Source organism: Macaca nemestrina, chromosome 3, assembly GCF_043159975.1.
Source record: "Macaca nemestrina isolate mMacNem1 chromosome 3, mMacNem.hap1, whole genome shotgun sequence".
In the NCBI taxonomy this organism is placed as follows: domain Eukaryota; kingdom Metazoa; phylum Chordata; class Mammalia; order Primates; family Cercopithecidae; genus Macaca; species Macaca nemestrina.
The window spans coordinates 84,301,659-84,317,181 of record NC_092127.1 but is presented as its reverse complement, the minus strand read 5'-3'; the positions used below and the strand labels follow the sequence as shown (position 1 = coordinate 84,317,181).

Below are 15,523 nucleotides of genomic sequence, written 5' to 3'. Positions count from 1 at the left end.
AAACCATGTATTCCAACCCATTCACTCTTCAGATGAGGAAAACATCTCTCAGGTTAGATGGGGCGGGCCAAGACAGAAATCAAACTCTTTTAAACAAGTAACTGCCTTACCTACATTTAAATAATGAAGGATGGCAAAATACCATGAAATCTCGGGGCTGAATAGAACTTACAGATGGTTCATTATTCTTTGTTTTAGCACTTCCAGTAATTGGCAAACAACTCTTTCTACAATGGAATGCCTCGAAAAATTAGAAATGTTCTCAAAAGAGTATTTCTCAGTGACTTATGTTGAATCAAAATTTGTCTTCCCAGAACTTTGCAGCAACAGCCCTAGTTTTGAATTCTCAAAGAGTAGCAACAATCCGCTCCCTCTTCCATGGGACTGAACTAAACAATTTATACAACCCTTAAGATTTTGTCCTCCCAAGTTCCTCTGAACTTCCTTTTTATGGCATGACTTCCCTCTGTTTTGACAATAATCTTATTAGAATTTTGTTCTTGAATCTTAGAATGTTCTCAATTAAAGGCGACAAAAAAATCAAACTCAAGTTGGCTTAAAGAATAACTAAAAACTCCAGGGTAATTTAGGCATAGTTCCATCAGAGCGCTGGGTCCATTTTCCTGTGGTTTGCTCTTCTCCTCTTTAATCAGTGTTAACTTTCTCCCCAGCCTGACTTCCCTCCTGGTTGTTGGATGCCTGCCAGCAGTAATTAGTGCTGCATGATGCCTCATTCAGCAAGAAAGGCAGGTTGCTACCCATTAACTGCTGAAAAAAAGGAAACACTGAGATTTACATCAATTGGCCACCCCTGAACCAATCCGTAAAACCAGGGGAATGCCACACACTGATAAGCTTAGGCCTGTATTAATTAAACCAATTACAGTGCAAAGGAAGATGGAATTTTCCTGATTGGCCTTAGCTGAGCATAGCTTACTGTTGAAGCTGGGGTGAGGTCAAGTTCACTCAAACCTTATCGCTGGTATCAACAGAGAAGGTGTAATGGATGTTGAGGAAAAAACCATAGCTTCTGTCCACTATGCATGTATACCTGTATGTAACACTCAGGATGGGTCTGACAAATGTTCAAGTTCAGTGAAATATTAGAAATTAGTCTTATGGCCATTTCCTTCATTTTGAAAATGTTCTTCTATTAACATAGTCTTACCTTGAATTCATTTTCTTTTTTAAAGCAGGTGTAATTGTTAGAGTTTGTGGTTACTGAAGTACCTAAAGTGGTTTTTTAAATTTCATTTTATACTGCTTTTGAGTTGAACTTTTAAAACCTCCCCACCAAGTGCATTCTTATGGAACTGTTTGCAAAAACCAAAACAGTACATTAATTCGGCTCCTCAATCTCCGTGTTCTGTTTTTTTATGCATTGTTCTATCTACTAAAACACTTCAAATTATGTTTCTAAAAGTCAATACGTTAGTTTACCCTTTGCAGACAGATGCCTCTTCACCCAGATTGGATTTTTATATGTGACCAAGACAAAGCCAAAGACAAAGCCATGAGACATACTGTGGGAAACCTTCCTGCAAGCTAATATCATATTAATAATTACATGCAGTTGTTCAACCAGCTTTACACATCTGCTTACATTCACTATTATTCAGTCATATTTCCACCCTTGTTCCCAAGGACATATGAGTGATTTCATCAAAATCCCTGCCTAAACACAAATATTGCAACCTCCCAACCCTCTAAAATCTCCCAGGCTACTCAACCTACAGAAAATGAAATAAGGCTAATTTGGCAGGAATGCTTTTAGTGCACTCAAACTGGATCTTAGAGGTTGTCTCATTATTTTCTAAGTGATTTCAATTCCTTGTTAAAGTAATCCATTCTAAAATGCTATTAAAGATCAACGTTGCTGATCTAATAGTTTCCAGAATCTACCTTTTAACCCTTTGAGAGAATTGGTGTGATATTTGCTTAGATCGCATCTTCTAGCAGTACTCCCCTTCTCTGTGATTTCTGTGGATTACTGCCAATCATTCTGTGATTACAACTGTAAGTCCTTTCGACACCTTGAAATGTAATTTGTCTATGACTGCAAACTTGAATTCATTTAGAATGTCTGGGTGGCTTCCTATCATCTCTTCTTTTTACTTTTTCTGGGACTTCAATTCATTGTTAATGGTGTTTTTCTAGCTGTTCTATTTTGATGATAACTTCTTCATAGTGGCAAGGACAGATTCAAAATAGGAGCAGAGTAATTCTGCCTCCTGCCTGTATTTGTTAGCCTCTCATCATCTTTTCTAAACAGTGGGCTGATGCACTATATTCTCATAATTATGATTCCTAGCTTTTGCAGAAGTACTTTTCTCTGCTGGGAACACTCTTCCTGTTCTGAAACTTTCTGTAATCTAACTTTTGTTCATCCATCAAGTCTTAGCAATAATCTCTCTGAGGAGTCTTCATTTATCCTGCGAAGCTAAATTAGATGCCCCTCCTATATCTTGTGATACCTTATGATAGCCCTTTGGTGGAATTTAGTAGATTATATTGTAAATGTCCGTTAGCATGTCTGCATTCCCCATTTGACTATCAGTGGTTAGAGGATAAGGATCTTTCCTTGTTCTCTTCTGCAGAGATTTTCATAGTTCTTGGCACCAAATAGGTGCTTAATATTAATAATTGTTCAATGAATTAAACCTGTAAAGGTCCTTTTGGTTAACTTTGAGCATTGTTTTCTTTCTTATATTTTCTTCCAAGATTTATTTTACTGCCACATCAAGTTTCCTTGGTGGTTGAAAGTAAATCTAGAATAATGATTTCTTCATACTTTTTTTTTTTTTCAGTAAAAATCTTCCTTGTCGAACCTCTGAGGTATTAATTTTTGGGGAAGCTTAAAATAATGTTTCTTATGATAAAAGGAAAAAATCTTCTACTATACATATATACTGGATCAGAAAATATGCTCATCAGAAATGTTTGAGGTGCATGGAGTATACTCCACAAATGGAAACATGAAAATAAAAGTGAGATGACTATTTTTGTAGAGACAAAAGGAAACAAAGTTCACTAGAATTTTTTAAACACAAGATTTTAAAAAAACACATTTCAGTCATTAAGACAACTTTAATATTTTGAAAGCTTGAAAACTATATTTTTTATCAAATGCACTCAGTAAATTTTACAATCTTTAGTTTTTCTATTTACCCATGGTATTTCCTACTGATACATTTTTCTTACAACAATAAATCTCCTTAACTTATTCAATTTGTCACCTGTTCAGTAGTTTATAAAATTTTAAAGCTAATGGTATAACAAACTCAAATGATGATATTTTATATTTGTAAGTGCATCCGGGGATGAATAAGTAATGAAAACACAGTCTGCTGCTACTAAAAGTGAGGGACTTAAGAAGTTTAGCTACAAAGAGATGGAATGCACTTGATTTCATCTGATTTTAAAATTCAAGTAGATTTGATCCAGGTTGGTTCTTAAGGAGGTCATCAATAGAAAACACCCTATTACTTTTTCTTCTGTTCAGCACTGGATATGCAGTAATTTTCCTAATCTACTGCCACAGATTGAATGCATCGTTGCATTTTTTTCAAACTATCTTGTGTTATATGACATGTTTGATGACAGACTTTCCTGACCACAGTTTTCAATTAAACTTATCAGTCAAAGGTCATTTACAAGCAACTGTGATTGACTGAGAGTCAGAAGTATTATTTTCATTGATTAGGGTTTAAAGAGAAAAATTGTTGCCAATTGGTACAGTCGAAAGATATAGTACAAATAATCTGTAGCTACTTTTTAGCCAAGTGTAATGACAGATTTCAAGAGAGAGGACTTAAAAATGTCATCTTTAAATTTTTTAAAGAAAAATATTATTAATATAGTTATAATTCATTTGTATGCAGCCACCAAGAGAGAGAATATCTGCAATGTAATACAATATAATGGCAACAACAGTGTAACACTAACACATAATATTTTATACCTCATGTTAATTGTCATTGTAAATATGAACTGTCATGTTTATATAAATTATAATATTTCCATAATAAATATAAGTCATCATATTATCTACTTTCAGTAGAATTAAGAAGATTGGCCTTCTAGTGCTGAGACACCATTAATTATCTGTACAATCTATGACAAATCATTTAAACTCTCTAGGTCTCAATGTTTTCTATGCATAAGTAGTAACCCCTCAAAAAATTAAAATCTACGAAGTTTGTAGTAGGGGGGCCTTGAGTTACTTTTAATATTTCATAAAGCTCTTGGGAACTTTGTACTTAACTACAATAAAAACTCATAAGCTCCACATAGTTTCTGATACATAAAAACTAGTTAATAATAAAGTATGAAATGAATAAGAGAATAAATGAAAAAGTAAATGAAAGAATGAATGAATGAATAAAAATTAGAACAGTAGGTTGATCTGCACTTTATATCAACTCTGTTGTCTACTGGTTATTTCTTGCTGATCTGATTTCCAATTATATGTGCTTGTGACTATTTAAAAAGGAATTAGTCCAGGCACAGTGGCTCATGCCTGTAATTCCAGCACTTTGGGAGACCGAGGCAGGCAGATCATGAGGTCAGGAGTTTGAGACCATCCTGACCAGCATGGTGAAACCCCATTTCTACTAAAAATACAAAAATTAGCTGGGCATGGTGGTGCACGCCTGTAATCCCAGCTACTCCGGAGACGGAGGCAAGAGAATCACTTCAACCCGGGAGGCAGAGGTTGCAGTGAGCTGAGATCACACCATTGCACTCCAGCCTGGGCGATAGAGGCAGACTCCATCTCAAAAAAAAAAAAAAAAAAAGAAAAAAAGAAAAAAGAAAAAAAAGTGAATTAACAATTACTTTTTCAATGTAATTTGAGAAGTAAAATATTTTTTAATACCCAGAGCAAGTCATGGGTATTAATAAAAATGATGCTTGGTAGCATTAATATTAGAAAATAATAGAAAAATGGAAATACATCTACCTATACAAGTACCATAAATCCTTTTCAGTGACTCTATTGCAGCTATGAGGAATTCTAAAGCTTTTTCACAGGGATTGTTGTCTATTACTTTCATCATTTTATGTGATATGATCCTACCTGTGACAATCCCTTATCCTAAAATCTCAACTAACAAATTGAAGAAATCAATAAAAATTATCTTACTTATAAGATATTAGTGGTTATCACTAATTTCATATAAACTCAATTTTATTTCATTTAAAGCTATATTTGCCTCCATAACTCCTCTTTTCACAATGATTGATTCCGAGGGTGAGGTATATTTTATTCCATCTAGAATGAGAGGTCCTGATCAGAGGGTAAAAGGTAGAAAAGTTTTTTCCCTTTATCTTTAAGGAAAATTGTTAGTCCTTCTCCTTATGTAAGGAAGAAAGTAAAATATTTTTTTTTCATTTTTTGAAGTAACGTATGACAACTTAGTGCTATTTCCTCTAACTTTTCCCTGAATATGTTCCTGATTCCATAACAACCGTACTCATTCTTTATTTTGCTTATAGCTGAGTTGATACTAGGCTCCAATATTGTTGTTATTATTGATTTCACTGGCATTCTCTGTTATATAGTCTTCACTAAAAAGCCATGAATACAATTTATTGTGGTAAATTATACAAATACTTGTTCACAAAGCGAGAGTATTAACTGACATTTGTCTTTCCTGTTAAGTCTGTTCATTGATGTTGATCAATTCATTATTGTTTAATACTTATAATTTTTATCAAATTTAAATGGACTAGACTGAATTATGCTGCTTTCTGGATAATAGAATTTTAAGTCAGCAGCATGTTTAATATGCATGGACAACCCCCCATAACCTCTCCAATTAATAAATAAACAAACAAACAAACAAATAAATGTATGGCATATCAGGAAACATGGTCTTTACTTGACACTGGGGGAAACACACATGTGTTTTCCCAATGTCATGTGTTAAACATATCTAAATATGTGTTGATACATTTAATGTGTGTTTTAATACATACATTTAAAAAATATAAAATCAATTAAATAAATATGTAAAATTAAATATAAAAATATATTTTATATTAAAATAAAATATAAAATTTATATTAAAATAAATATAAAAATATATTTTAACTTAAAAATATATTGTAACTTAAATATATTTTTATATTTAAGTAAAAATATATTTCTTAAATTTAATAACTATATCCTTGCTCTCTCAGGACAGAACTTTTCAAGGTCAAAAATTAAATTAAAATTCTTATTTAGAAAGTTAAGAAAGCACTGAAATTATTTTGACTTTAGACTATGTAGTTAATCTTATCGAATCTTAGTTTCCATTTTTTTTTTCTGTCCCACAGGACAGAAGGCACAGAAGACAAAGCCTATGGCTCACCAAAGTGATAAATCCAGTAGGGCATACCTACATAATGCTGGGATCCTAAATGACTCTACCCTGTGTATGGTGTGTACCAGTAATAAATCCACCCCACAGCACAAGAGAGGGAAATTCTTTGCTATGATTTTTGTGCTAAATTCAGACAAAGTATCTCCCCTGAACATTCATAGCCAAAGAACACTCCTCATGCTGATTTGTACACTGAATCCACATTGACCTAGTGGCCTAACAAACCTAAATCCAACAATCTGTTTAAAATGGTCCCAAATAGTAGTTACTTCAGAGATCTCAGATAAACCTAGGCAAATTATCTTTGAGGGAATACACATTCTATCCAGGCTTCAAAGGATTTCTACAGATAAAGTTCCAAGAAACATGAATTTACAGTCAAAATTTATAAGATAATACCCACAATAAATCACTTGATAGAGTCCAACAGAAACAACAGATGACAGAAAGACTTTAGATGTAGAATATAAAATTATATTTCAATCTGTCTAAATAAATAAAAGATATATATATAAAGCATTATAAAAGAGTAAAACTATACAAATGCAAATCATATTGCAAAAGAGCCAAATGGAACTTCTGGAAATAAGATTATGTGTAACTGAAGTAAAAAATTTCAATGGATGAGTAAACAGCAAATTAGATACAGTTAATGGGAAATGTAATGACTAGACTCAGTGCTGAAGAAATTGTCTATAATGTAACATGTAAACACAAGTAGTTGGAAAATATTAAAGAGAAGTTAAAATACATACAGAATAACATAAAATTTTTAATACACATGTCATTGGAGTACTACATTAAAAAAAAAAAAAAACTAGAAAAAAATGAGGAAGGGACAATATGAGAGATGGTGTCTTAGGTCAGTTTTCCCAGAAGCAGACCCTGAGGCAAGGATTCATGGACAAGTGATTTAGAAACGCAATACTCCCTGTAGAGATCAGCAAGGTAGCATGGAAAGCAGAAGGGGGAAGAGAAGAAAGTCATGCCAGGGTGCAGTCTCAGATAAAGTCCTGCAAATACAGCTTTGGCCTGATCTTGCCGGAGAATGTTGGAGTAAGTTAACCTCAGAGTTGCCCAAGGCAAAGAAGCTAACTTGCTGTACTCCTACTTCTGTGGGACATTGGTCAAGGGCTGTGTGGAAGGAGTAAATTCTCAGGGACTTCTAGATTTCTGTATATGTGGATTAAAAATCCCCATAGAAAAAGTACCATTCTCAAAGAAGAGGCATAGTTGCAATTTGCCAGATAATAGTCAAAATTGCTTTCATACTTGTTTATTTTTTCTTGGTTCCCTTTAATTTTGGCCTGGTCTCATAAACTCTTCAATGTGCATAAAAATAATGTCAAAATTTTGCCCTTCTTATAGTTGTCCTCAGTGAGACACTTGTTGTATTAAACTAATCCAACAATATTTTTAATTGAAAGTTTTACCTTTATTCTCAACTTTTATCATCTTTTCTTTGAAGTTTTCTTTTGTATTTTATATTTTGTTGGATAATGTTTCTTCTAATCCATTCTGAAGGTCTCTGTCTTTTGTCAGTGAGTTTAATACATTTACATTTATTGTAATTGTTACTAGGATTCATTTATTTCTTTATATTTGATTTTTTATTGCATATTTTCTGTGTATTAGTTTAATTTGCCTGTCATACTTTCCATTCAATTTCATACAAGAAGTTTCTTCTTCTCGTATGAAAGTTAATATTGTATTTTATTTATTGTTTGGTTACCAGTAAAACAATGATGCATATCTACATTAATTTTTTCTTCTACCCATTTCTTAGCTTATCCATATTCATATCTTCTCTCTCTACCTTGTCTCTTATCTTCTTCTCCCCTGCCACCACGTTTGCATTTTCTACATTTTTAACTCTGAGCTTTATGGATCTTTTATAGATTTTAAGTTTGTTTTAACAACAAGAAAATTTACTATGCTGTTTTCTTACCTGTATATTTCATATATTTCATAGATTTTTCTAGTTTCAACTTACTATTTTGCTACCTGAAAGTATTTTCAAGAGTCATTTGCTTGATGAAACTTGAGTTCTTGTTTGCCTGAGAATATGTAATTATGTTTCCTTTGCATGTAAATTATTGTTAGTTGCATATAGTATTTCAGATTTAAAGTCCCTTTGTTATGACTCTTGAAAAACGTTGTTCTCCTCTATTATGCATATAACATTAACAATAATTATATTAGTGTTTCATTTCTTGTTATTTTTGTTTTTTAAATAAATACTCTGTTTTCTATTAGAAAACTTTAATAATCTCTTCTTTATGTTTGATGTTTTAAAATTCACTTTAATATGTTTGTATTGTCTTTTTAAATCATGTGAAAGGTTTGGCACTGTGAAACTTTGCAATATTTTTCTTTTTTAATTCTTACAAATATTAGACCACTCTTTCTCCAAATATTTCCTCTCTTTCATTTTTTAAAAATATAGTTTCCTGGAATACCTTCAATGTGAAGGTTAACAATTATATATCCATCCTTCCTCTCTCCAAAATTTTGTTTTTTCTTCTTTTTCTTTATCTTTTTCTTGTGACATTTAAAAAATTTCCTCTACTTAATCTTCAAACTTATTAGTTTGTTACCCAATTGTATTTATTCTATTTTAATTTACCTATTGAGTTATTTTTTATTTTTTCAAAATGTATTATTCTACTCATCTTTTCCATTATTCTCCCTTATCTCTTTGAGAATATTTAATTCTTACTTATATTTATTTTAACATTTTATTTATATTTATTTTGAGTTTCTGTTCCACAATTCTCTTCTATCTGGTATAAGGTGAAGGAATCCACCTCAAGTCTGAGATTTTCTAACTTTGCAATCTGTATAGAATCACTCTCTGTGCTCACTGCCCCACAGTAAGCAATTATGTACTTCGAGGACTCTTGTTTTCTCCTCACTAGTCCTGATAGGGAAGATGGAGAAGAGAAAATCAGAATCCACCCAAAATATCTGGGAACCTGTTGTTATTCACCCTCCAACCCAGCTAGGTTGGAGTGCCTTTCTGCTGTTTCCTCCATTTGTCACTGATGCTGGGTTGGTGCTACTGTTTTTTCTCCTTACTGTAGGAAATAATTCTCGCAGGGCAATGTGAAGAAAGGCAGAAATTACAACTTAAAAGTTCTTTTCCAAGTTCCTGCTGTTTTTGCAGCCAGTTCTTTTCATATCTAAATTGTTCTTCCTTCCATATATATGATGAGTCAGCTTGTGTCTTTCTAAGAGTACTCAGTATTTCATTTTTTGTTTCTCAGAATCAACCAGACTAGCATTTGTTTCACATCTACAGAATTATATTAAGGGGAAGAAGACAGCCATACTCATTAATTTGTCAAAAACTGGGAGAGGTTTTTCCAGTGATCTTATTTTACCCTTATAACTAAGATCAACATTATTGCTGTATCTCCTTCAAGACTCAGTTTTTGGCTATTACGAATTAATTCATTTCCACAGGATTCTATGTACCTAGCTCAGTGTCATGGGCAAAAGTGTTTTCAATAATTCCTAACTTCTATATTTCTGGGGAGGCCAATTTTCATAAATCTATTACTAAATTTGCACACATATTTTACTCTGTGGAATAATACACTTGTCTAAATTGCAAATAAAAAAATCCTAAATATAATGCTAAAATTCTTCAGTATGACTTATATAGGCAGTAAGTAGATAAGAAATAATTAAGGGGCCCAACTAATGCTTTCTATGAATAAATAGGGATAGATAAGTAAGACACAGCATCATGAGACTTTCTGTGCCTTTATTTCATACAAATGTTGTGAAGTAGTTCACAGCTTCACAACGTCTTCTTTGAGGATGAAGGACAATCTTAACACTCACCTTGAACTGCTTTCTAGTTTTCCAGAGTCCATTTGTAAATTATACTTAAATAGGTTTAAAATTACTTCTCTCTCTCAGGTAAGTTTTTAATTCCACATGAAGTATTCCAAAAGAAAAAAAATTATGTCAGATTTATTTTTATATGTTTACAAATACGCATTTTTAAATCCACTTTGAGACTTTTACCTTGATCATTCCAATATGACAGCACAGTTGTATCTATTGACATTGACTGGTATTAAATTGAAGAACTGCTGTAAATTACCTCTCCATTCAGATCTATATGTCTAAAATGTAATTTTCTTCCTCTTACATGCAACACTATTTCTTTTAGCTCCTCAATATTTTGAAACCATCTATTTGTCCACGAAAAAAAAAAAATTCTTCCAGGATTAATAGAACAAACAATTTGGTGAAGACTTCTGTGAAATTACCACAAGAGATAGATCATAATAGGTGGTTGTAACAAGCAAAAAAGCTCCTAAGAAAAGGCTTTCAGAGGACTCTAAGGGTCAAAATCTCCCATGGGCTTTGCAAACAGCAGCCCCAGTTGCAAATCCAGGACCTGGCTTTAGGTACATGAAGCTCAGCTCAGGTTGTCGCTGGCACAAAGGGTCAGCTCTAAATGAAACTCTAAATAAGTGAATTCCATTTCAGTGTACTGCAGGGGCCTTTGAAAACAGTATGCTGAGAATAGATAGGGCTCAAGGAAAGTATCTCCAATTGAACTTTTAATGAACTCTCATAGGCGCCAAGAAGGCGAGCAGATAAGGAAGAGCATAGAGACAAGGAACTGAGTAGAAGGTTACATCTGGGTAAAGAAAGTTTGTTTTGCATTGTGTTCTTTCTGCTGACATGGGATTTATGGAGTATAAATAAAGTGAGGCGGAGGCTCTGAGCGTGGCCGCCATGTTCTCTGTTTGTCTTTGTCTTTTGTGTCTGTTCATTCTCCACCACCCCCGGCACGGACCCCAATAAGTGGCACAATGAGCAGGGTTCGCACGGGTGAGTAGGGGAGAACAAGAAGGGGAACCCCCTAGGAGCAGGTAAAGCCCGGATATTGTTAAGGGGAACCTTCTTAAGCTTTCATTATGGGGAATTCCAGTTCCTTGGCCTCAGAATATTTAAGATTATTACAAGGGCTTTTACTTTCAATTGGAGTTGATACCAAAGAGAGAACTTTATGGAAATTGTTTGCTCATGTGGAACAACATTGCTATTGGTTTCAATATCAAACTAAAGTGCAATTAAATAAACGAGATTGGCAACAGGTTGTTAAGACCCTTCGTCAAGTGCATTAGCGCGGCGATGTAATGTCGGCACCTTTGTGGGCCCTCTGTGCCTCTATTACTCAGGCTTTGGAGCTCTTAGAGACAGACTCTGAAAAAGAGGAGGGTGGAGATGAGGAATCTTTGAAGTCTCCAATAGCCATTTCCCCTCCTTTAGATAATCCTGTAACTGATGGGGAAGGTCCTTTGCATAATGATGTGTCTCAGGAAAGGGAATCAGAAATTCAAAAGGAGCTTCAGCCCGTTGTTCAATTGTTACAACAAATTTTACAATTGCAGTTATCTCCCCCTCACCCTTCTCCTCCACCCACTCCTGTTTTTACTTTTCCCGTGGGTCATCCACCCCCGTCAGCACCCAAGATGGAGGAGGAGAATAGTTTTCCACCACCACCACCACCGGTGGAAATGCTGCCTCGTTCAGGCATGGTTTTTACTGTCCCTGCTTCTACTGCTAAAGCTGTAATTGAGGTTTGGATTCTCAAGAGGATGAGGATCCTCTACAATTGTTCCCCATTACTAGGCAACCTTTTGGCCCTAATGATCAATTTCCTCAAGGAGGTGTGAATGTGCAGTATAATGTCCTTCAATTTAAGTTCCTTAAAGAAATGAAGGCAGCTGTTGCTAATTATGGCCCTCAATCTCCTTTTGTCATGGGGCTTTTAGATTCTTTCTCCTCTGAGAATTTGTTTTTGCCTCTTGACTGGGAGACTTTGGGGAAGGCTGTTTTGGACCGCTCTCAGTGGCTCCAGTTACGCAGTTGGTGGCTGGAAGATGCCAAAGAACAGGCCCACGGCAATGCCGCTAGAAATCCTCCAGGACCAACAGAGGAGCAATTAACAGGTACTGGTCAGTTTGCTATCGTAGCGGCTCAATCTGGGCTCGATGATATAGCATTATCACAAGTTAAAGGACTTTTTTTAAAAGCTTGGTGTAAAGTAGAACCATCGGGAAAAACTGTTTTGTCTTTCGTTAAGATTTTGCAGGGTGCTAATGAACCTTATCCTGATTTTGTTGCTCAGCTCCAAGATGCTATAATGAAGACTGTGGGTAATGGGGCAGCAGGCAAAATCCTGATAACCACATAAGCTTTCGAGAATGCTAATCAAGAATGTCAGAGGTTGTTGCGCCCTCTAAAGGCTGCTGGAAACTTACAAATAGAAGATTTTATTAGAGCCTGTGCCAGAGTGGGAGGGGCTGCCTATAACGCACAATTGTTTGCTGGAGCTGTATCTAAGGCACTCATGGGAAAAAAGGGGGTTTGCTTTCAATGTGGAAAGACCGGTCATTTTAAAAAGGAGTGTCGTAAGTTATCTAATAAGAATGACTCTCCCAAAATAGGATCTAAAAGGCTTCCCACTGAGCCCTGTCATCGTTGTGGCAAAGGGCGACACTGGACTAATCAATGTCACTCTAAAGTGAACAAATAGGGTAACCCTCTAACCTCTGGATCGGGAAACTTGCAGAGGGGCCCTTCAGCTTGGGGCCCCAGCAACAATACAAGCCCTCTTCATTTGCAATTTCCAGTCAGCTCGGGGGTCCAGCATCAGCAGGCCAATCAGTCAATGTTAATCCCCAATTTTCACTAACTCAACTTTTCTCTGCTACTTCTGGTAGCGCCGCTGCTGATGTGTCAATTTTGCAGGCCGTCGAACTCACTCCAGAAATGGGAGTTGTTAAATTGCCTACAGGTGTTTTTGGGCCATTACCTCCACATACTGTTGGATTGCTTATAGGACGTAGTAGTAGTATTCTAAAGGGTTTACAAGCTCATTTGGGTGTTATAGATTCTGATTATAAAGGGGAAATTCAAATTATGGCACAGGCTCATAAACCCATATCCCTTAAAGAGGGGCAACGGATTGTACAACTCCTTTTACTACCCTATTTCCAGTTTCCTTCACGGAGGCAAGAAAGAACCGGAGGTTTTGGAAGCACAGGTAAACATATTTTTTGAGAAACTTTAGTAACTCAACAAAAACCCTTGTTTCCTCTCAAAGTAGAGGGACAAATTTTTCAGGGCTTGGTTGATACAGGAGCTGACGTTTCCATTATTGCCTCCAACCAATGGCCTTTACAATGGCCTAAACAGCCTGTTGCTGTGTCTCTTACTGGATTAGGTTCTGCCTCAGAGGTGTATCAAAGTTCTCAATCCTTGAGTTGTTGAGGGCCGGATGGTCAAATGGCCCAAGTCCAATTTTATATTTTTCCTATTGCCCTAAATTTGTGGGGGCGAGATTTATTGCAACAATTTGGAGCTTTTGTTTCTATTCCTCATGTTTCTAATTCTGCCAAGAATATGATGTTCCGCATGGGCTACAATCCCCTTGAAAAGTCTTTAAACATGTAGCCACTGTTCAGCAGCCTCAAGCCCTTCCCTTAAAGTGGAAAACTAATATTCCTGTATGGGTTGAACAGTGGCCTTTAACACGTGAGAAGCTTGAGGCCTTGGAAAACTTAGTTCAGGAACAATTATCCTTAGGTCATATAGAACCTAGTACTTCTCCATGGAACTCCCCTGTTTTTGTGATAAAGAAAAAGAATGGTAAATGGAGATTATTAACAGATCTTCGTGCTATTAATGCATGTATTCAACCCATGGGATCCTTACAACCTGGCCTTCCTAATCCTTCTATGATTCCTCAAGATTGGGTGCTCATGGTTACTGATTTAAAGGATTGTTTTTTTTCTATTCCTTTGGATCAAAAGGATTGTGAGCGTTTTGCCTTCTCTGTCCCTGTTTTTAATAATTCTCAGCCACTTTCTCGATACCAATGGAAAGTTTTACCTCAAGGTATGTTAAACAGCCCTACCTTGTGTCAAGAATTTGTCCATCGGGCCTTGGATCCTGTTTGAAAGCGTCATCCTTCTGTTCTTTTATATCATTATATGGATGACATTCTTCTTGCTGCACCCACCAGAGAAAAGCAGCAAGATGCTTTTGCATCATTACAAACTCAGCTTTCTTTCTACTCACTTAATATTGCCCCAGAAAAAATTCAAGTGGATTTTCCTATTCAATATTTAGGTTATACCTTGGGAGCACGAAATATTCGACCCCAAAAAATTCAAATTCGACGTGATCATTTAAAAACATTAAATGATTTTCAAAAGCTTTTAGGAGACATTAATTGGATGCGTCCTGTTTTAGGAATACCAACATATCAGTTACAACATCTTTTTTCTATTCTAGAAGGAGACAGTCACTTGGACAGCTCACGTCATTTAACTCCTTTGGCTTTACAGGAACTCCAGCTTGTAGAAGAGCAACTTCAAAAGGCCCATTTACATTATATCCTTCCCGACGTTCCCCTTTCCCTTTGTTTATTTCATACTTTACATTCTCCTACAGGAATGATTCATCAAACCAATCGGCCACTAGAATGGATCTTTTTGTCCAATAAAACATCTAAACACTTGACTACTTATATCGACCGTTTAGCTGAACTGATCATCAAAGGACGGCATCGTTGTCGACAACTTTGGGGAGGAGATCCTTCCTTAATTATTTCTCAATTCACTCATAGTCAGATCACTTATCTTCTTGCAACTTCTGATTCTTGGCAAGTTGCTTGCGCTTCATTTGTTGGACAATTTTCTACCCAATATCCTAAATCTCCGATCTTTTCATTTTTTAGGCAACATTCTGTGTTGCCTTTCTCACCAATTTTGTATTTCCTGTTCAAGGTCCTACCTTTTTTACTGATGCTAGTAGCAATGGTAAGGCTGGACATTGGAGTGTTCATCAATCTCGAGTTACAGTTTATCCTTATCCCTCGGTGCAACAGGGAGAATTGTTTGCTATTCTCATGGTCTTACTTGATTTCCCTACTACTAGTTGTAATATTGTTAGTGATTCTCAATATGCCATTTATGTTACTTCTTATATTTCTCAGACCACTTTACCTCTTTGTGCTACTTCTTCTCTTCAAAAACTCTTTTCTTTGTTATCCTCTACTTTGAGCCAACGTCGAACTCCTTTATTCATCACTCATCTTCGTTCTCATTCTCAACTTCCTG

General features: G+C 35.5%; 1 protein-coding gene and 1 long non-coding RNA gene across 4 annotated transcripts in view; one reads left to right on the top strand and one right to left on the bottom strand.

Annotated features, from left to right (window-relative positions):
- Positions 1-15,523, bottom strand: part of LOC105486313 (uncharacterized) — a 384,056-nt gene that overhangs the window by 183,230 nt on the left and 185,303 nt on the right. The gene's annotated exons all lie outside the window — the stretch shown is intronic.
- The window catches only part of LOC105486311 (uncharacterized), a 237,332-nt gene that overhangs the window by 189,396 nt on the left and 32,413 nt on the right, over positions 1-15,523 (top strand). The gene's annotated exons all lie outside the window — the stretch shown is intronic.